Source organism: Mesoplodon bidens, assembly GCF_964165515.1.
Source record: "Mesoplodon bidens genome assembly, contig: HAP1_SCAFFOLD_148, whole genome shotgun sequence".
NCBI lineage: Eukaryota > Metazoa > Chordata > Mammalia > Artiodactyla > Ziphiidae > Mesoplodon > Mesoplodon bidens.
Genome location: NW_027671355.1, coordinates 605858 through 628008, shown reverse-complemented (window position 1 = coordinate 628008; position 22151 = coordinate 605858). Strand labels below are relative to the sequence as shown.

General features: G+C 39.6%; 1 pseudogene across 1 annotated transcript in view; it reads right to left on the bottom strand.

Moving 5' to 3' along the window:
* LOC308611531 (coiled-coil domain-containing protein 150-like) overlaps positions 1-22151 on the bottom strand; it is a 52234-nt pseudogene that overhangs the window by 17841 nt on the left and 12242 nt on the right. Inside the window, exons 7-9 of the transcript in view lie at positions 17902-17971; positions 17650-17811; positions 16841-16927 (exon numbers count right to left, since the gene is read on the bottom strand). The product of the transcript in view is annotated as a coiled-coil domain-containing protein 150-like (transcript). The remainder of the gene's footprint in view (positions 1-16840; positions 16928-17649; positions 17812-17901; positions 17972-22151) is intronic.

Genomic DNA, 22151 nt, shown 5'->3' with positions numbered 1-22151 from the left:
GTGCTGTACAATATATCCTTGTAGCTTATTTACATAGTAGTTTATACTTCTTATGAATATTGCTTTTTGTTTAGAAATTTTAATAAACTTGTCTACTGGAAAAATAACATAGTGATTACTATTGAAAACAAGACAACAGGCCCACAATGAAGTCACTTATGCTAAACCTTATGTCACCAAACTGAGACTTAATTACAGTTTTGGCTCTCCCAGAAAAGGACTCTTAAACCAGTCAATCAGGAATGGCCTGATCAGCATTAGGTGAGTAATCTGCCTGACAGACCCCTGCCATCCCTTAAAGGAAGTAACTCTGCTACTAGTAACTAATCTACGTTTTTGCCTAGTATAAATTCCTTGTTCCTGCTCCCCTCTGCCTATAAAAGTCTTTCATTTTATACAACTCCTCAGAGCGCCTTTCTATTGCAATCGATTGCATACTGCCTGATTCAGATTGATTTTTGTTCAAATAAACTCTTAATTTTATTATTCCTCAATTTATCTTTTAACAGTACTGAAATCATTTTACAGAGTTCCCCCTCTTCCTCATATGCCCTTAAATGAGTACCACTGGATTTGTAGGGAGAAGAGACGGCAGCTCTCCTCCCCCTTCACTCCCCCCCACGTCCCAGGTCCTACCTGGTCTCTGGGGGTTCCTCCCGTCCCCTTAGGTGTCCGTGGTCCCACAGGTGCCCTCGTTGTGAGGAGACGCGAATTCCGCGTCCTCCTAGTGCACCGTCTTCACCCCGCCCCCCCATATTCCTTTTAATATACCATTCTGACAGTCATATTATCATGTAACTTAATGGCTACAAAAGGGATAAACTGCCAGCAATGTCACTGTGATACCTTTAGCCTAAGAATCTCCTCTTTTTTGAATTTTATTTATTTATTATACAGCACGTTCTTATTGGTTATCTATTTTATACATATTAGTGTAGATATGTCAATCCCAATTCCAGGGATTTCTGGAATTTCAGGGCTTGGACGACCAAGTTAATATTAGTCAATATCAATCAATCTTTTAGCATTCTATGATGTCTCATCAAGACACAGAATCTTAATCTAAAACTATTCTTTATAACGGAGGGTATACTAAGGTATTGGTTCTTGCCTTTTGCACTCCTGACAACTGTGTTACTGGAGGATATTACACGGACTTGTGTTTCAGGGTCATCGTGTCTGAGGAAGCTTGTCTAAGGCTTCATGTCCGTGGGTCTGCCTTACCTGTTCTGATTCCACACTAGCTTCTTTCAGTTTATCCTCTGTTGCCTCTTTACATTTCTTCAGGTGTCTAACTGTTTCTTCCAATTCCTGAAAACGTGATACAGAGATTTTCGACAAACTCCCAATGTACCATATATGGAAGAAAAGGCTTCAATATTGTAATAAATGAGCAATCAAATTATGAAAGTATGATGGGGTACTTTCTAACTCCAGGTGCTACCAGACTATAGGATAAAAACTATTATTTTCAGTTGAACCTACAGTATACATTTGTGTATATGATTATGGATTTTGATATACAGATTCTCCTGAGAAAAGATGATTAACATCTCTTTCAAGAACTGGAGAATACTTTTCATAGCAGACAATCTCTGTTGGAAGGCAAGAGCAACGTCTTGTACAATCACTGTGAAAGAGACAGCTGGGGAGCCAGAATGTGACACTGGCAGCTAATGAGAAACCAAACACTGATGCAGCAGTATCTCTGCGGGACAGAGTCTCCCCCCACCTCCCCCCAGGCAATCTGCCCACTTCCGAGGTGTAGCTGTAATTCCTAGAGAACACATGGTGGTGGTGGGGCTCTGAAACCATCTTCCCCAGACACCACTCCCTGCCTGGATCCTCATCAGATACTAAGGAGGAGAGGAGAGTTAGGGTTTCTCATACAACCTTCTTCCTCTCTATTTTCTGAGCATTATTCGCTTTAGCTGATAAGAGGAACGTAATTTGGGCCTTTTGATCCTTTATTTTCTCCTTGATGCTGTTCATTATATTTTCCACCTCTGTAAGTGTCTGCCGCAGCTTCCGGTTGGTCTGGGATACTTCCACTTCTCTGAAGTTGCTTTCATCAAGGGCTTTCTTCAGCTGTGGGATACAAAGGGAAAATTAGAACATTTTAACCTTCCACTCAGTAAGAGAAGTTTATGTTTAGCTGTGTCCCTATATTTTGTTCTCTTTGGACCTTTCTTTTTAAAAGGAGGTTAAGTGATAGGACTTCCCTGGTGGTCCAGTGGCTAAGACTCTGTGCTCCCAATGCATGGGGGCCGGGTGTGATCCCTGGTCAGGGAACTAGATCCTGTGTGCCACAACTAAAGATCCTGTGTGCTGCAACTAAGACCTGGCACAGCCAAATAAATAGATATTTTAAAAAGGAGGTGTATATATGTCCATGCCTCTCTTTCGCTTTGTCACAGATTACCCTTCCCCCTCCCCATATCCTCAAGTCCATTCTCAAGTAGGTCTGTGTCTTTATTCCCGTTTTGCCCATAGGTTCTTCATGACATTTTTTTTTAATTCCGCCGCAGAGCACAGGGAGATGAGCTTGGTGCTTTGTGTTCGCCTGGAGGGTTGGGATGGGGAGGGTGGGAGGGAGGGAGATGCATGGGGGAGGGGATGTGGGAGCAGATGTATATGTATGACTGATTCACTTTGTTATAAAGCAGAAACTAATTAAAAAAAATAAAAAGGAGTGTAAGTGAGGCAATATTTAGAAGTAGATTTGTGGAGAAACACTCAGTGATTTTCATAATTTTTAACACTAAAGAACACAATTTTTCTTAGAACAGATAATGTAAATGTATGTGCGTCATTTGCTTTCTAAGAGCATGGCTTTGGAATCAGACAGAAGTTAAAATCTCAGCTTCACCACACACTAGTCAAGTAATTTCAGATAATTAACTTCCCTAAGCTTCAGGTTCATCATTGGAAAAGTATGAGAATAGCCTACTTCATAGGATTCATGTAACAGTTAAACAAGAGGAGGCAGAGAAGGAATATAGAGCCTGGCACACACTAATTGCTCAGTGCTCATTGCAGTGCGTTAAAGGTTTTTTTTTTTTTTTTTTTTTAATAAAAAAACGTAACATCGTGACCTCATATATGGAGAAGTGAAAATAAATTATATGGAGTTTATGTAAATACACCTGTCAGTTATTGACTATCCTTGCATATATTTTTATAATATTGATTTTGTCTATTGAGGTATAGTTGATTTATGATATTATATTAGTATTAGGTGTAGGACATAGTGATAAAAATTTTTATAGATTATACTCCAGTTATTATAAAATACTGGCTATATTCCCTGTGCTGTACAATATATCCTTGTAGCTTATTTACATAGTAGTTGATACTTCTTATGAATATTGCTTTTTGTTTAGAAATTTTAATAAACTTGTCTACTGGAAAAATAACATAGTGATTACTATTGAAAACAAGACAACAGGCCCACAATGAAGTCACTTATGCTAAACCTTATGTCACCAAACTGAGACTTAATTACAGTTTTGGCTGTCCCAGAAAAGGACTCTTAAACCAGTCAATCAGGAATGGCCTGATCAGCATTAGGTGAGTAATCTGCCTGACAGACCCCTGCCATCCCTTAAAGGAAGTAACTCTGCTACTAGTAACTAATCTACGTTTTTGCCTAGTATAAATTCCTTGTTCCTGCTCCCCTCTGCCTATAAAAGTCTTTCATTTTATACAACTCCTCAGAGCGCCTTTCTATTGCAATCGATTGCATACTGCCTGATTCAGATTGATTTTTGTTCAAATAAACTCTTAATTTTATTATTCCTCAATTTATCTTTTAACAGTACTGAAATCATTTTACAGAGTTCCCCCTCTTCCTCATATGCCCTTAAATGAGTACCACTGGATTTGTAGGGAGAAGAGACGGCAGCTCTCCTCCCCCTTCACTCCCCCCCACGTCCCAGGTCCTACCTGGTCTCTGGGGGTTCCTCCCGTCCCCTTAGGTGTCCGTGGTCCCACAGGTGCCCTCGTTGTGAGGAGACGCGAATTCCGCGTCCTCCTAGTGCACCGTCTTCACCCCGCCCCCCCATATTCCTTTTAATATACCATTCTGACAGTCATATTATCATGTAACTTAATGGCTACAAAAGGGATAAACTGCCAGCAATGTCACTGTGATACCTTTAGCCTAAGAATCTCCTCTTTTTTGAATTTTATTTATTTATTATACAGCAGGTTCTTATTGTTTATCTATTTTATACATATTAGTGTAGATATGTCAATCCCAATTCCAGGGATTTCTGGAATTTCAGGGGCTTGGACGACCAAGTTAATATTAGTCAATATCAATCAATCTTTTAGCATTCTCTGATGTCTCATCAAGACACAGAATCTTAATCTAAAACTATTCTTTATAACGGAGGCTATACTAAGGTATTGGTTCTTGCCTTTTGCACTCCTGACAACTGTGTTACTGGAGGATATTACACGGACTTGTGTTTCAGGGTCATCGTGTCTGAGGAAGCTTGTCTAAGTCTTCATGTCCGTGGGTCTGCCTTACCTGTTCTGATTCCACACTAGCTTCTTTCAGTTTATCCTCTGTTGCCTCTTTACATTTCTTCAGGTGTCTAACTGTTTCTTCCAATTCCTGAAAACGTGATACAGAGATTTTCGACAAACTCCCAATGTACCATATATGGAAGAAAAGGCTTCAATATTGTAATAAATGAGCAATCAAATTATGAAAGTATGATAGGGTACTTTCTAACTCCAGGTGCTACCAGACTATAGGATAAAAACTATTATTTTCAGTTGAACCTACAGTATACATTTCTGTATATGATTATGGATTTTGATATACAGATTCTCCTGAGAAAAGATGATTAACATCTCTTTCAAGAACTGGAGAATACTTTTCATAGCAGACAATCTCTGTTGGAAGGCAAGAGCAACGTCTTGTACAATCACTGTGGAAGAGATAGCTGGGGAGCCAGAATGTGACACTGGCAGCTAATGAGAAACCAAACACTGATGCAGCAGTATCTCTGCGGGACAGAGTCTCCCCCCACCTCCCCCCAGGCAATCTGCCCACTTCCGAGGTGTAGCTGTAATTCCTAGAGAACACATGGTGGTGGTGGGGCTCTGAAACCATCTTCCCCAGACACCACTCCCTGCCTGGATCCTCATCAGATACTAAGGAGGAGAGGAGAGTTAGGGTTTCTCATACAACCTTCTTCCTCTCTATGTTCTGAGCATTATTCGCTTTAGCTGATAAGAGGAACGTAATTTGGGCCTTTTGATCCTTTATTTTCTCCTTGATGCTGTTCATTATATTTTCCACCTCTGTAAGTGTCTGCCGCAGCTTCCGGTTGGTCTGGGATACTTCCACTTCTCTGAAGTTGCTTTCATCAAGGGCTTTCTTCAGCTGTGGGATACAAAGGGAAAATTAGAACATTTTAACCTTCCACTCAGTAAGAGAAGTTTATGTTTAGCTGTGTCCCTATATTTTGTTCTCTTTGGACCTTTCTTTTTAAAAGGAGGTTAAGTGATGGGACTTCCCTGGTGGTCCAGTGGCTAAGACTCTGTGCTCCCAATGCATGGGGGCCGGGTGTGATCCCTGGTCAGGGAACTAGATCCTGTGTGCCACAACTAAAGATCCTGTGTGCTGCAACTAAGACCTGGCACAGCCAAATAAATAGATATTTTAAAAAGGAGGTGTATATATGTCCATGCCTCTCTTTCGCTTTGTCACAGATTACCCTTCCCCCTCCCCATATCCTCAAGTCCATTCTCAAGTAGGTCTGTGTCTTTATTCCCGTTTTGCCCATAGGTTCTTCATGACATTTTTTTTTAATTCCGCCGCAGAGCACAGGGAGATGAGCTTGGTGCTTTGTGTTCGCCTGGAGGGGTGGGATGGGGAGGGTGGGAGGGAGGGAGATGCATGGGGGAGGGGATGTGGGAGCAGATGTATATGTATGACTGATTCACTTTGTTATAAAGCAGAAACTAATTAAAAAAATAAAAAGGAGGGTAAGTGAGGCAATATTTAGAAGTAGATTTGTGGAGAAACACTCAGTGATTTTCATAATTGTTAACACTAAAGAACACAATTTTTCTTAGAACAGATAATGTAAATGTATGTGCGTCATTTGCTTTCTAAGAGCATGGCTTTGGAATCAGACAGAAGTTAAAATCTCAGCTTCACCACACACTAGTCAAGTAATTTCAGATAATTAACTTCCCTAAGCTTCAGGTTCATCATTGTAAAAGTATGAGAACAGCCTACTTCATAGGATTCATGTAACAGTTAAACAAGAGGAGGCAGAGAAGGAATATAGAGCCTGGCACACACTAATTGCTCAGTGCTCATTGCAGTGTGTTAAAGGTTTTTTTTTTTTTTAAAAAAAAAAAAACGTAACATCGTGACCTCATATATGGAGAAATGAAAATAAATTATATCGAGTTTGTGTAAATACACCTGTCAGTTATTGACTATCCTTGAATGTATTTTTATAATGTTGCTTTATTTTCTCCTGAGGTATAATTGATTTATGATATTATATTAGATTTAGGTGTATGACATAGTGATTAAAAATTTTTATAGATTATACTCCAGTTATTATAAAATACTGGCTATATTCCCTGTGCTGTACAATATATGCTTGTAGCTTATTTACATAGTAGTTTATAATTCTTATGAATATTCCTTTATGTTTAGAAATTTTAATAAACTTGTCTCGTGGAAAAACAACATAGTGATTACTATTGAAAACAAGACAACAGTCCCACAATGAAGTCACTTATGCTAAACCTTATGTCACCAAACTGAGACTTAATTACAGTTTTGGCTCTCCCAGAAAAGGTCTCTTAAACCAGTCAATCAGGAATGGCCTGATCAGCATTAGGTGAGTAATCTGCCTGACAGACCCCTGCCATCCCTTAAAGGAAGTAACTCTGCTACTAGTAACTAATCTACGTTTTTGCCTAGTATAAATTCCTTGTTCCTGCTCCCCTCTGCCTATAAAAGTCTTTCATTTTATACAACTCCTCAGAGCGCCTTTCTATTGCAATCGATTGCATACTGCCTGATTCAGATTGATTTTTGTTCAAATAAACTCTTAATTTTATTATTCCTCAATTTATCTTTTAACAGTACTGAAATCATTTTACAGAGTTCCCCCTCTTCCTCATATGCCCTTAAATGAGTACCACTGGATTTGTAGGGAGAAGAGACGGCAGCTCTCCTCCCCCTTCACTCCCCCCCACGTCCAGGTCCTACCTGGTCTCTGGGGGTTCCTCCCGTCCCCTTAGGTGTCCGTGGTCCCACAGGTGCCCTCGTTGTGAGGAGACGCGAATTCCGCGTCCTCCTAGTGCACCGTCTTCACCCCGCCCCCCCATATTCCTTTTAATATACCATTCTGACAGTCATATTATCATGTAACTTAATGACTACAAAAGGGATAAACTGGCAGCAATGTCACTGTGATACCTTTAGCTTAAGAATCTCTTCTTTTTTGAATTTTATTTATTTATTATACAGCACGTTCTTATTGGTTATCTATTTTATATATATTAGTGTAGATATGTCAATCCCAATTCCAGGGATTTCTGGAATTTCAGGGGCTTGGACGACCAAGTTAATATTAGTCAATGTCAATCAATCTTTTAGCATTCTATGATGTCTCATCAAGACACAGAATCTTAATCTAAAACTATTCTTTATAACGGAGGCTATACTAAGGTATTGGTTCTTGCCTTTTGCACTCCTGGCAACTGTATTACTGAAGGATACTAAACGGACTTGTGATTCAGGGTCATCGTGTCTGAGGAAGCTTGTCTAAGTCTTCATGTCCGATGGTCTGCCTTACCTGTTCTGATTCCACACTAGCTTCTTTCAGTTTATCCTCCTTTGCCTCTTTACATTTCTTCAGGTGTCTAGCTGTTTCTTCCAATTCCTGAAAACGTGATACAGAGATTTTTGACAAACTCCCAATGTACCATATATGGAAGAAAAGGCTTCAATATTGTAATAAATGAGCAATCAAATTATGAAAGTATGATGGGGTACTTTCTAACTCCAGGTGCTACCAGACTATAGGATAAAAACTATTATTTTCAGTTGAACCTACAGTATACATTTCTGTATATGATTATAGATTTTGATATACAGATTCTCCTCAGAAAAGATGATTAACATCTCTTTCCAGAACTGGAGAATACTTTTCATAGCAGACAATCTCTGTTGGAAGGCAAGAGCAACGTCTTGTACAATCACTGTGAAAGAGACAGCTGGGGAGCCAGAATGTGACACTGGCAGCTAATGAGAAACCAAACACTGATGCAGCAGTATCTCTGCGGGACAAAGAGTCTCCCCCGCACCTCACCCCTGGCAATCTGCCCACTTCACAGGTGTAGCTGTAATTCCCAGAGAACACATGGTGGTGGTGGGGCTCTGAAACCATCTTCCCCAGACACCACTCCCTGCCTGGATCCTCATCAGATACTAAGGAGGAGAGGAGAGTTAGGGTTTCCCATACAACTTTCCTCCTCTCTATGTTCTGAGCATTATTCGCCTTAGCTGATAAGTGGAACTTAATTTGGGCCTTTTGATCCTTTATTTTCCCCTTGCTGCTGTTCAGTACCTTTTCCAACTCTGTGAGTTTCTGCCGCAACTCCCGGTTGGTCCGGGATACTTCCACTTCTCTGAAGTTGCTTTCATCAAGGGCTTTCTTCAGCTGTGGGATACAAAGCAAAATTAGAACATTTTAACCTTCCATTCAGTAAGAGAAGCTTATGTTTAGCTGTGTCCCTATATTTTGTTCTCTTTGGACCTTTCTTTTATAAAGGAGGTTAAGTGATGGGACCTCCCTGGTGGTCCAGTGGCTAAGACTCTGTGCTCCCAATGCATGGGGGCCGGGTTTGATCCCTGGTCAGGGAACTAGATCCTGTGTGCCACAACTAAAGATCCTGTGTGCTGCAACTAAGACCTGGCACAGCCAAATAAATAGATATTTTAAAAAGGAGGGTAAGTGAGGCAATATTAAGAAGTAGATTTGTGGAGAAACACTCTCAGTGATTTTCATAATTTTTAACACTAAAGAACACAATTTTTCTTAGAACAGATAATGTAAATGTATGTTCATCATTTGCTTTCTAAGAGCATGGCTTTGGAATCAGACAGAAGTTAAAATCTCAGCTTCACCACACACTACTCAAGTAATTTCAGATAATTAACTTCTCTAAGCTAAAGATTCATCATTGGAAAAGTATGAGAATAGCCTACTTCATAGGATTCATGTAACAGTTAAACAAGAGGAGGCAGAGAAGGAATATAGAGCCTGGCACACACTAATTGCTCAGTGCTCATTGCTGTTCTTTAAAGGTTTTTTTTTATTTTTTTAAAGCTTAAGCTCGTCTCTTTCTGTCACTTGTGACCTCATGTATGGAGAAATGAAAATAAATTATATCGAGTTTGTGTAAATACACCTGTCAGTTATTGACTATCCTTGAATGTATTTTTATAATGTTGCTTTATTTTCTCCTGAGGTATAATTGATTTATGATATTATATTAGATTTAGGTGTATGACATAGTGATTAAAAATTTTTATAGATTATACTCCAGTTATTATAAAATACTGGCTATATTCCCTGTGCTGTACAATATATGCTTGTAGCTTATTTACATAGTAGTTTATACTTCTTATGAATATTCCTTTATGTTTAGAAATTTTAATAAACTTGTCTCGTGGAAAAACAACATAGTGATTACTATTGAAAACAAGACAACAGTCCCACAATGAAGTCACTTATGCTAAACCTTATGTCACCAAACTGAGACTTAATTACAGTTTTGGCTCTCCCAGAAAAGGACTCTTAAACCAGTCAATCAGGAATGGCCTGATCAGAATTAGGTGAGTAATCTGCCTGACAGACCCCTGCCATCCCTTAAAGGAAGTAACTCTGCTACTAGTAACTAATCTACTTTTTTGCCTAGTATAACTTCCTTGTTCCTGCTCCCCTCTGCCTATAAAAGTTTTTCATTTTATACAACCCCTCAGAGCACCTTTCTATTGCAATCGATTGCATACTGCCTGATTCAGATTGATTTTTGTTCAAATAAACTCTTAATTTTATTATTCCTCAATTTATCTTTTAACAGTACTGAAATCATTTTACAGAGTTCCCCCTCTTCTTCATATGCCCTTAAATGAGTACCACTGGATTTGTAGGGAGAAGAGACGGCAGCTCTCCTCCCCCTTCACTCCCCCCCACGTCCCAGGTCCTACCCGGTCTCTGGGGGTTCCTCCCATCCCCTTAGGTGACCGTGGTTCCCCAGGTGCCCTCGTTGTGAGGAGACGCGAATTCCTCATCCTCCTAGTGCACCGTCTTCACCTTGCCCCCCCATATTCCTTTTAATATACCATTCTGACAGTCATATTATCATGTAACTTAATGGCTACAAAAGGGATAAACTGGCAGCAATGTCACTGTGATACCTTTAGCCTAAGAATCTCCTCTTTTATGAATTTTATTTATTTATTATACAGCACGTTCTTATTGGTTATCTATTTTATACATATTAGTGTAGATATGTCAATCCCAATTCCAGGGATTTCTGGAATATCAGGGGCTTGGACGACCAAGTTAATATTAGTCAATGTCAATCAATATTATCACATTGATGATGTCTCATCAAGACACAGAATCTTAATCTAAAACTATTCTTTATAACAGAGGCTATACTAAGGTATTGGTTCTTGCCTTTTGCACTCCTGACAACTGTGTTACTGAAGGATATTACACAGACTTGTGTTTCAGTGTCATCGTGTCTGAGGAAGCTTGTCTAAGGCTTCATGTCCATGGGTCTGCCTTACCTGTTCTGATTCCACACTAGCTTCTTTCAGTTTATCCTCTGTTGCCTCTTTACATTTCTTCAGGTGTCTAACTGTTTCTTCCAATTCCTGAAAACGTGATACAGAGATCTTTGACAAACACTCAACGTACTATATATGGAAGAAAAAGCTTCAATATTGTAATAAATGAGGAACCAAATTATGAAAGTATGATGGGGTACTTTCTAACTCCAGGTGCTACCAGACTATAGGATAAAAACTATTATTTTCAGTTGAACCTACAGTATACATTTCTGTATATGATTATAGATTTTGATTTACAGATTCTCCTCAGAAAAGATGATTAACATCTCTTTCCAGAACTGGAGAATACTTTTCATAGCAGACAATCTCGGTTGGAAGGCAAGAGCAACGTCTTGTACAATCACTGTGGAAGAGACAGCTGGGGAGCCAGAATGTGACACTGGCAGCTAATGAGAAACCAAACACTGATGCAGCAGTATCTCTGCGGGACAAACAGTCTCCCACCCACCTCCCCCCAGGCAATCTGCCCACTTCCCAGGTGTAACTGTAATTCCAAGAGAACACATGTTGGTGGTGGGGCTCTGAAACCATCTTCCCCAGACACCACTGCCTGCCTGGATCCTCATCAGATACTAGGGAGGAGAGGAGAGTTAGGGTTTCTCATACAACCTTCCTCCTCTCTATGTTCTGAGCATTATTCGCCTTAGCTGATAAGTGGAACTTAATTTGGGCCTTTTGATCCTTTATTTTCTCCTTGCTGCTGTTCTGTACCTTTTCCAACTCTGTGAGTTTCTGCCGCAGCTCCCGGTTGGTCCGGGATACTTCCACTTCTCTGAAGTTGCTTTCATCAAGGGCTTTCTTCAGCTGTGGGATACAAAGGGACAATTAGAACATTTTAACCTTCCATTCAGTAAGAGAAGCTTATGTTTAGCTGTGTCCCTATATTTTGTTCTCTTTGGACCTTTCTTTTAAAAAGGAGGTTAAGTGATGGGACTTCCCTGGTGGTCCAGTGGCTAAGACTCTGTGCTCCCAATTCATGGGGGCCGGGTTTGATCCCTGGTCAGGGAACTAGATCCTGTGTGCCACAACTAAAGATCCTGTGTGCTGCAACTAAGACCTGGCACAGCCAAATAAATAGATATTTTAAAAAGGAGGGTAAGTGAGGCAATAATAAGTAGATTTGTGGAGAAACACTCTCAGTGATTTTCATAATTTTTAACACTAAAGAAATCAATTTTTCTTAGAACAGATTATATAAATGTATGTTCGTCATTTGCTTTCTAAGAGCATGGCTTTGGAATCAGACAGAAGTTAAAATCTCAGCTTCACCACACACTAGTCAAGTAATTTCAGATAATTAACTTCCCTAAGCTGAAGATTCATCATGGGAAAAGTATGAGAATAGCCTACTTCATAGGATTCATGTAACAGTAAAACAAGAGGAGGCAGAGAAGGAATATAGTGCCTGGCAATTACTAATTGCTCAGTGCTCATTGCTGTGCTTTAAAGGTTTTTTTTTTTTTTTAAAGCTTAAGCTCGTCTCTTTCTGTCACTTGTTACCTCACATATGGAGAAGTGAATATAAATTATATGGAGTTTATGTAAATACACCTGTCAGTTATTGCCTAACCTTGCATATATTTTTATAATCTTGCTTTTTTTTCTCTTGAGGTATTGTTCATTTATGACATTATATTAGATTTAGGTGTATGACATAGTGATTAAAAATTTTTATAGATTATACTCCAGTTATTATAAAATACTGGCTATATTCCCTGTGCTGTACAATATATCCTTGTAGCTTATTTACATAGTAGTTTATACTTCTTATGAATATTGCTTTATGTTTAGAAATTTTAATAAACTTGTCTACTGGAAAAATAACATAGTGATTACTATTCAAAACAAGACAACAGGCCCACAATGAAGTCACTTATGCTAAACCTTATGTCACCAAACTGAGACTTAATTACAGTTTTGGCTCTCCCAGAAAAGGACTTTTAAACCAGTCAATCAGGAATGGCCTGATCAGCATTAGGTGAGTAATCTGCCTGACAGACCCCTGCCATCCCTTAAAGGAAGTAACTCTGCTACTAGTAACTAATCTACTTTTTTGCCTAGTATAACTTCCTTGTTCCTGCTCCCCTCTGCCTATAAAAGTCTTTCATTTTATACAACCCCTCAGAGCGCCGTTCTATTGCAATCGATTGCATACTGCCTGATTCAAATTGATTTTTGTTCAAATAATCTCTTAATTTTATTATTCCTCAATTTATCTTTTAACAGTACTGAAATCATTTTACAGAGTTCCCCCTCTTCCTCATATGCCCTTAAATGAGTACCACTGGATTTGTAGGAAGAAGAGACGGCAGCTCTCCTCCCCGCTTATTCCCCCCCACGCCCCAGGTCCTACCTGGTCTCTGGGGGTTCCTCCCATCCCCTTAGGTGACCGTGGTCCCCCAGGTGCCCTCGTTGTGAGGAGACGCGTATTCTGCGTCCTCCTAGTGCACCGTCTACACCCCGCCCCCCCATATTCCTTTTAATATACCATTATGACAGTCATATTATCATGTAACTTAATGACTACAAAAGGGATAAACTGCCAGCAATGTCACTGTGATACCTTTAGCTTAAGAATCTCTTCTTTTTTGAATTTTATTTATTTATTATACAGCACGTTTCTATTGGTTATCTATTTTATACATATTAGTGTAGATATGTCAATCCCAATTCCAGGGATTTCTGGAATTTCAGGGCTTGGACGACCAAGTTAATATTAGTCAATGTCAATCAATCTTTTAGTATTCTATGATGTCTCATCAAGACACAGAATCTTAATCTAAAACTATTCTTTATAACGGACGCTATACTAAGGTATTGGTTCTTGCCTTTTGCACTCCTGACAACTGTGTTACTGAAGGATATTACACGGTCTTGTGTTTCAGGGTCATCGTGTCTGAGGAAGCTTGTCTAAGTCTTCATGTCCGTGGGTCTGCCTTACCTGTTCTGATTCCACACTAGCTTCTTTCAGTTTATCCTCTGTTGCCTCTTTACATTTCTTCAGGTGTCTAACTGTTTCTTCCAATTCCTGAAAACGTGATAGAGAGATTTTTGAAAAACTCCCAATGTACTATATATGGAAGAAAAGGCTTCAATATTGTAATAAATGAGCAATCAAATTATGAAAGTATGATGGGGTACTTTCTAACTCCAGATGCTACCAGACTATAGGATAAAAACTATTATTTTCAGTTGAACCTACAGTATACATTTGTGTATATGATTATGGATTTTGATATACAGATTCTCCTGAGAAAAGATGATTAACATCTCTTTCCAGAACTGGAGAATACTTTTCATAGCAGACAATCTCTGTTGGAAGGCAAGAGCAAAGTCATGTACAGTCACTGTGGAAGAGACAGCTGGGGAGCCAGAATGTGACACTGGCAGCTAATGAGAAACCAAACACTGATGCAGCAGTATCTCTGTGGGAAAAAGGGTCTCCCCCCCTCCCCCCAGGCAATCTGCCCACTTCCCAGGTGTAGCTCTAATTCCAAGAGAACACATGATGGTGGTGGGGCTCTGAAAACATCTTCCCCAGACACCACTCCCTCCCTGGATCCTTATCAGATACTAAGGAGGAGAGGAGAGTTAGGGTTTCTCATACAACCTTCTTTCTCTCTATGTTCTGAGCATTATTCGCCTTAGCTGATAAGAGGAACGTAATTTGCGCCTTTTGATCCTTTATTTTCTCCTTGATGCTGTTCATTATATTTTCCATCTCTGTGAGTGTCTGCCGCAGCTCCCGGTTGGTCTGGGATACTTCCACTTCCCTGAAGCTGCTTTCATCAAGGGCTTTCTTCAGCTGTGGGATACAAAGGGAAAATTAGAACATTTTAACCTTCCACTCAGTAAGAGAAGCTTATGTTTAGCTGTATCCCTATATTTTCTTCTCTTTGGACCTTTCTTTGTAAAAGGAGGTTAAGTGATGGGACTTCCCTGGTGGTCCAGTGGCTAAGACTCTGTGCTCCCAATGCATGGGGGCCGGGTTTGATCCCTGGTCAGGGAACTAGATCCTGTGTGCCACAACTAAAGATCCTGTGTGCTGCAACTAAGACCTGGCACAGCCAAATAAATAGATATTTTAAAAAGGAGTTTAAGTGAGGCAATATTAAGAAGTAGATTTGTGGAGAAACACTCACAGTGATTTTCATAATTTTTAACACTAAAGAACACAATTTTTCTTAGAACAGATAATGCAAATGTATGTGCGTCATTTGCTTTCTAAGAGCATGGCTTTGGAATCAGACAGAAGTTAAAATCTCAGCTTCACCACACACTAGTCAAGTAATTTCAGATAATTAACTTCCCTAAGCTTCAGGTTCATCATTGGAAAAGTATGAGAACAGCCTACTTCATAGGATTCATGTAACAGTTAAACAAGAGGAGGCAGAGAAGGAATATAGAGCCTGGCACACACTAATTGCTCAGTGCTCATTGCTGTGCTTTAAAGGTTTTTTTTTTTTTTAAAAAAACTTAACCTCGTGACCTCATATATGGATAAGTGAAAATAAATTATATGGAGTTTATGTAAATATACCTGTCAGCTATTGACTACCGTTGCATATATTTTTATAATATTTATTTTGTCTATTGAGGTATAGTTAATTTATGATATTATATTAGTATTAGGTGTAGTACATAGTGATTAAAAATTTTTATAGATTATACTCCAGTTATTATAAAATACTGGCTATATTCCCAGTGCTGTACAATATATCCTTGTAGCTTATTTACATAGTAGTTTATACTTCTTATGAATATTGCTTTTTGTTTAGAAATTTTAATAAACTTGTCTACTGGAAAAATAACATAGTGATTACTATTCAAAACAAGACAACAGGCCCACAATGAAGTCACTTATGCTAAACCTCATGTCACCAAACTGAGACTTAATTACAGTTTTGGCTCTCCCAGAAAAGGACTCTTAAACCAGTCAATCAGGAATGGCCTGATCAGCATTAGGTGAGTAATCTGCCTGACAGACCCCTGCCGTCCCTTAAAGGAAGTAACTCTGCTACTAGTAACTAATCTACTTTTTTGCCTAGTATAAATTCCTTGTTCCGGCTCCCCTCTGCCTATAAAAGTCTTTCATTTTATACAACTCCTCAGAGCTCCTTTCTATTGCAATAGATTGCATACTGCCTGATTCAGATTGATTTTTGTTCAAATAAACTCTTAATTTTATTATTCCTCAATTTATCTTTTAACAGCAGTGAAATCATTTTACAGAGTTCCCCCTCTTCCTCATATGCCCTTAAATGAGTACCACTGGATTTGTAGGAAGAAGAGACGGCAGCTCTCCTCCCCCTTTACGCCCCCCCACGCCCCAGGTCCTACCTGGTCTCTGGGGGTTCCTCCCATCCCCTTAGGTGACCGTGGTCCACCAGGTGCCCTCGTTGTGAGGAGACGCGTATTCTGCGTCCTGTTAGTGCACCGTCTTCACCCCGCCCCCCCATATTCCTTTTAATATACCATTCTGACAGTCATATTATCATGTAACTTAATGACTACAAAAGGGATAAACTGGCAGCAATGTCACTGTGATAACTTTAGCCTAAGAATCTCTTCTTTTTTGTATTTTATTTATTTATTATACAGCAGGTTCTTATTGGTTATCTATTTTATACATATTAGTGTAGATATGTCAATCCCAATTCCAGGGATTTCTGGAATTTCAGGGGCTTGGACGACCAAGTTAATATTAGTCAATGTCAATCAATATTATCGCATTGATGATGTGTCATCAGGACACAGAATCTTAATCTAAAACTATTCTTTATAACGGAGGCTATATTAAGGTATTGGTTGTTGCCTTTTGCACTCCTGACAACTGTGTTACTGAAGGATATTACACGGACTTGTGTTTCAGGGTCATCGTGTCTGAGGAAGCTTGTCTAAGTCTTCATGTCCGTGGGTCTGCCTTACCTGTTCTGATTCCACACTAGCTTCTTTCAGTTTATCCTCTGTTGCCTCTTTACATTTCTTCAGGTGTCTAACTGTTTCTTCCAATTCCTGAAAACGTGATACAGAGATTTTTGACAAACTCCCAATGTACTATATATGGAAGAAAAAGCTTCAATATTGTAATAAATGAGGAACCAAATTATGAAAGTATGATGGGGTACTTTCTAACTCCAGGTGCTACCAGACTATAGGATAAAAACTATTATTTTCAGTTGAACCTACAGTATACATTTGTGTATATGATTATAGATTTGATTTACAGATTCTCCTGAGAAAAGATGATTAACATCTCTTTCCAGAACTGGAGAATACTTTTCATAGCAGACAATCTCTGTTGGAAGGCAGAGTTTGATGGTCTCTTGAAATCCCTTTTTAGTAATAAAATGTGTTTTTCATTAGGTTGGGAGTAGATAAAAGTCCTGTAATGGCAACAGATGTATCTGAGCTACGGGGAAGAACTAAGGGGTGTAAAGTTCCTGAAAGTCTATGAAGTTCACAAGTCTTACTTAGTAGCTAGTACTTTGCATATGTGAGCTTTAGCCGTTCTTTAAAATGAGTATCATTTTTATTAAGTTGAACATGAAGACGAGGTGCCATAGTCAAAGCTCCAGGCTTCATTCCTAGATATGATTCTAAGGACTTAGCTAAGATGAACGACTTGTAAGTTTGTCTTCTTCTATAGAGCCTAGAAAAGCCAGGTGCCCTCATGCTGGGTTTTGCACATGGCCTTTGCTGGTAATCTCTGAGATGAATCTTAGGAACCCTTTTACCTGGCAGTGATGCTCCAGCTCCCACCTCCTCTTCTGCTCTGCCTCGAGTTGCAGCTCTTGCTGTTTATTCTGAGCTGACAGATCATGTTTGCTCTTGGCCAACAGCTGCATCTCCTGCTGTAGGTTAGTCATTTCAGATACACATTTCTGGATACTCAGTGACTGGTAGGGCACAAAGAGGGAGACGGTTGGTGAACCTGTCCAAGTTTTGGATTTCATGTGAATGGTAAACTGTGTGTGGAAATCATCTACCCGTTCATCGCCTTTTTTTCTGATACTGATCCTTAATTAGCTCCATTTGGCTCAATTCTGTTTCTATTTGCTGAATGTAAATGTGGAAATTACATAGAAAGATGATCAGTGGAAAAACTGGCTTGCTCTTTTTGCCTATAGGCTGACAGAAAGAATCCCACATGAGATCCACTGTTACCAGTTCCTGCTGGGCTCTCCTACCCATCCAGCCCCCTGACCCCGAAAGAGCAAAGTCGTGTACAATCACTGTGGAAGAGACAGCTGGGGAGCCAGAATGTGACACTGGCAGCTAATGAGAAACCAAACACTGATGCAGCAGTATCTCTGCGGGACAAAGAGTCTCCCCGCACCTCACACAAGGCACCCTGCCCACTTCCCAGGTGTAGCTGTAATTCCCAGAGAACACATGGTGGTGGTGGGGCTCTGAAACCATCTTCACCAGACACCACTCCCCCCTGCCTGGATCCTCTTCAGATACTAAGGAGGAGAGGAGAGTTAGGGTTTCTCATACAACTTTCCTCCTCTCTATGTTCTGAGCATTATTCGCCTTAGCTGATAAGAGGAACTTAATTTGGGCCTTTTGATCCTTTATTTTCTCCTTGCTGCCATTCAGTACCTTTTCCAACTCTGTGAGATTCTGCCGCAGCTCCTGGTTAGTCCGGGATACTTCCACTTCTCTGAAGTTGCTTTCATCAAGGGCTTTCTTCAGCTGTGGAATACAAAGGTTAAATTAGAACATTTTAACCTTCCATTCAGTAAGAGAAGCTTATGTTTAGCTGTGTCCCTATATTTTGTTCTCTTTGGACCTTTCTTTTAAAAAGGAGGTTAAGTGATGGGACTTCCCTGGTGGTCCAGTGGCTAAGACTCTGTGCTCCCAATGCATGGGAGCCGGGTTTGATCCCTGGTCAGGGAACTAGATCCTGTGTGCCACAACTAAAGATCCTGTGTGCTGCAACTAAGACCTGGCACAGCCAAATAAATAGATATTTTAAAAAGGAGGGTAAGTGAGGCAATATTAAGAAGTAGATTTGTGGAGAAACACTCTCAGTGATTTTCATAATTTTAAAACTAAAGAACACAATTTTTCTTAGAACAGATAATGTAAATGTATGTGCGTCATTTGCTTTCTAAGAGCATGGCTTTGGAATCAGACAGAAGTTAAAATCTCAGCTTCACCACACACTAGTCAAGTAATTTCAGATAATTAACTTCTCTAAGCTAAAGATTCATCATTGGAAAAGTGTGAGAATAGCCTACTTCATAGGATTCATGTAACAGTTAAACAAGAGGAGGCAGAGAAGGAATATAGAGCCTGGCACACACTAATTGCTCAGTGCTCATTGCTGTGCTTTAAAGGTTTTTTTTTTTTTTTTTTTTTTTAAAGCTTAAGCTCGTCTCTTTCTGTCACTTGTGACCTCATGTATGGAGAAATGAAAATAAATTATATCGAGTTTATGTAAATACACCTGTCAGTTATTGACTATCCTTGAATGTATTTTTATAATCTTGCTTTTTTTTCTCTTGAGGTATAGTTGATTTATGATATTATATTAGATTTAGGTGTATGACATAGTGATTAAAAATTTTTATAGATTATACTCCAGTTATTATAAAATAATGGCGATATTCCCTGTGCTGTACAATATATCCTTGTAGCTTATTTACATAGTAGTTTATAATTCTTATGAATATTCCTTTATGTTTGGAAATTTTAATAAACTTGTCTACTGGAAAAATAACATAGTGATTACTATTGAAAACAAGAAAACAGGCCCACAATGAAGTCACTTATGCTAAACCTTATGTCACCAAACTGAGACTTAATTACAGTTTTGTCTCTCCCAGAAAAGGACTCTTAATCCAGTCAATCAGAAATGGCCTGATCAGCATTAGGTGAGTAATCTGCCTGACAGACCCCTGCCATCCCTTAAAGGAAGTAACTCTGCTACAAGTAACTAATCTACTTTTTTGCCTAGTATAACTTCCTTGTTCCTGCTCCCCTCTGCCTACAAAAGTTTTTCATTTTATACAACTCCTCAGAGCGCCTTTCTATTGCAATCGATTGCATACTGCCTGACTCAAATTGATTTTTGTTCAAATAAGCTCTTAATTTTATTATTCCTCAATTTATCTTTTAACAGTACTGAAATAATTTTACAGAGTTCCCCCTCTTCCTCATATGCCCTTAAATGAGTACCACTGGATTTGTAGGGAGAAGAGACGGCAGCTCTCCTCCCCCTTCACACTCCCCCATGCCCCGTGTCCTACCTGGTCTCTGGGGGTTCCTCCTGTCACCTTTAGTGTCCGTGGTCCCCCAGGTGCCCTCGTTGTGAGCACACGCGAATTCCGCATCCTCCTAGTGCACCGTATTCACCACGCCCCCCCCATTCCTTTTAATATACCATTCTGACAGTCATATTATCATGTAACTTAAAGGCTATAAAGGGGATAAACTGGCAGCAATTTCACTGTGATACCTTTAGCTTAAGAATCTCTTCTTTGGGCCTCCCTGGTGGCGCAGTGGTTGAGAGTCCGCCTGCCGATGCAGGGGATACGGGTTCGTGCCCCGGTCTGGGAGGATCCCATATGCCGCGGAGCGGCTGGGCCCGTGAGCCATGGCCGCTGGGCCTGCGCATCCGGAGCCTGTGCTCCGCAACGGGAGAGGCCACAACAGTGAGAGGCCCGCATACCACAAAAAAAAAGAAAAAAAAAAAAGAATCTCTTCTTTTTTGAATTTTATTTATTTATTATACAGCACATTCTTATTGGTTATCTATTTTATACATATTAGTGTAGATATGTCAATCCCAATTCCAGGGTTTTCTGGAATTTCAGGGACTTGGACGACCAAGTTAATATTAGTCAATGTGAATAATCTATTAGCATTCTATGATGTCTCATCAAGACACAGAATCTTAATCTAAAACTATTCTTTATAACGGAGGCTATACTAAGGTATTGGTTCTTGCCTTTTGCACTCCTGACAACTGTGTTACTAAAGGATATTACACGGACTTGTGTTTCAGGGTCATCGTGTCTGAGGAAGCTTGTCTAAGTCTTCATGTCCGTGGGTCTGCCTTACCTGTTCTGATTCCACACTAGCTTCTTTCAGTTTATCCTCTGTTGCCTCTTTACATTTCTTCAGGTGTCTAACTGTTTCTTCCAATTCCTGAAAACGTGATACAGAGATTTTTGACAAACTCCCAATGTACTATATATGGAAGAAAAAGCTTCAATATTGTAATAAATGAGGAACCAAATTATGAAAATATGATGGGGTACTTTCTAACTCCAGGTGCTACCAGACTATAGGATAAAAACTATTATTTTCAGTTGAACCTACAGTATACATTTGTGTATATGATTATAGATTTTGATTTACAGATTCTCCTGAGAAAAGATGATTAACCTCTCTTTCCAGAAATGGAGAATACTTTTCATAGCAGACAATCTCTGTTGGAAGGCAAGAGTTTGATGGTCTCTTGAAGTCACTTTTCCTTAATAAAATGTGCTTTTCAATAGGTTGGGAGTAGATAAAAGTCCTGTAATGGCAACAGATGTATCCGAGCTACGGGGAAGAACCAAGGGGTGTAAAGTTCCTGAAAGATTATGAAGTTCACAAGTGTTACTTAGTAACTAGTACTTTGCATATGTGAGCTTTAGCCGTTCTTTAAAATGAGTATCATTTTTATTAAGTTGAACATGAAGACGAGGTGCCATAGTCAAAGCTCCAGGCTTCATTCCTAGATATGATTCTAAGGACTTAGCTAAGATGAACGACTTGTAAGTTTGTCTTCTTCTATAGAGCCTAGAAAAGCCAGGTGCCCTCATGCTGGGTTTTGCACATGGCCTTTGCTGGTAATCTCTGAGATGAATCTTAGGAATCCTTTTACCTGGCACCGATGCTCCAGCTCCCACCTCCTCTTCTGCTCTGCCTCGAGCTGCAGCTCTTGCTGTTTCTTCTGAGCTGACAGATCATGTTGGCTCTTGGCCAACAGCTGCATCTCCTGCTGTAGGTTAGTCATTTCAGATACACATTTCTGGATACTCAGTGACTGGTAGGGCACAAAGAGGGAGACGGTTGGTGAACCTGTCCAAGTTTGGGATTTCCTGTGAATGGTAAACTGTGTGTGGAAATAATCTACCTGTTCATAACTTTTTTTCTGATACTGATCCTTATTTAACTCCATTTGGCTCAATTCTGTTTCTATTTGCTGAAAGTAAATGTGGAAATAACATAGAAAGATGAT